We start from the raw sequence: 1,328 nt of genomic DNA, 5'->3' as shown, positions 1-1,328 counted from the left end.
GTGGAAAGTTACATCTCTGGCAGTGGGGATAAGAGAGAGACTAGAAGGGATGCCAGCAGATAAAAGAGGACTTTTAACAGCCTCTATGTGTTCAGCAGGTTAAAAAGTGTTTTCTATCAGAGCCTTGTCAAACTGTCATCATCATTTTTGTTTGAAGGCAGCTCTATGTACCAAGAAAGAAAAGGAAACATCCCAGAGTTCAATCTCTTCTCTGCTTGTCTTGTAATCCCAGACTGATGCTAATCTAAAACACTGCGAGCATTTTGTACGCCGCCAACAGCTCCTCGTCCGTGTATTTCTCTGGCCATCAGTGTCGGTTAAATGCAACGATAAAGAGTGGTGACAGTTCACTGTGTTCTCACAGTTGCTCACAAGCGTCCCGTGAGGGCAGCGGAGGCTATTAGCTGTGTAATGATCACTGGATGTTGTCGTTCACATTCGCACGGGCGGCGTGACAGACAGATGGAGGTTGATTTTGAGGGATGAAACATATGGGGAAAGTGCTGCGAGCGGACGGCTCAGATGGGATTATGGACTTACGCATGCAGCGTGCTTTCCATTGACCTGAAGTGGTGATGAAATGCACAGCCCTAAAATCACACCTTTTCTACTGTCCTTTTTAAACACATAAGGAGGAGCAACCTGAGAGGGAGTGCACCAATCAATCAATCAATCATTTTCTAGCCAGCAAAACACCAACTCAAAGTGAGCACACACACATACGGAAAAAGATCTAATAATAATGACAATGATCATATAAATAATTATTTTAAAAAAGGACTGTAAAATAGGATAATAGACTAATACGAAAAGATGGGAGGGCAAATGATCAAACAATAAACCGTGAAACAAGCAAAATTGCAAATTAATCAAAGCCAAATTACAAAGCTCTCTATAAAAAAAAGTGCTTATATATGTGGGGAGCACTGGACCAAAGCCAGCCAGCCAAACCAGGTGTGGCTACTGATCAGTGTAAGTGATCCACAGAGAGAGTGGACAGAGTGCAGAGGTCCGACACACAGTCATAATGGAGCATAAGGCCATGTCAGACATTACTGACCCAGTCTGACCCACAAGAAACAACCTGGGTCTTTCTTTTAGTGCAACCATCGACTTCAGAACGGTCGACTCATGAGTGTGTTCCTCCTGCAAGTTCCTGACTCCTGTTTCTTTCTCAGTCACTCATTTCACTCGCCAAGTTGACCAACACACATGTTCGTCCTCCGGCCACATTCCTGAGTCCATTCTATAACAAATGATTTCCTCTTTCTTCTAATGAGAGTACCTCTGTCATTCCCCAAGAACAAACAAAATGTGGTAAACAAGAG

This window comes from Salarias fasciatus, chromosome 12, assembly GCF_902148845.1.
Source record: "Salarias fasciatus chromosome 12, fSalaFa1.1, whole genome shotgun sequence".
Taxonomy (NCBI): domain Eukaryota; kingdom Metazoa; phylum Chordata; class Actinopteri; order Blenniiformes; family Blenniidae; genus Salarias; species Salarias fasciatus.
This window is presented reverse-complemented; position numbering follows the sequence as displayed.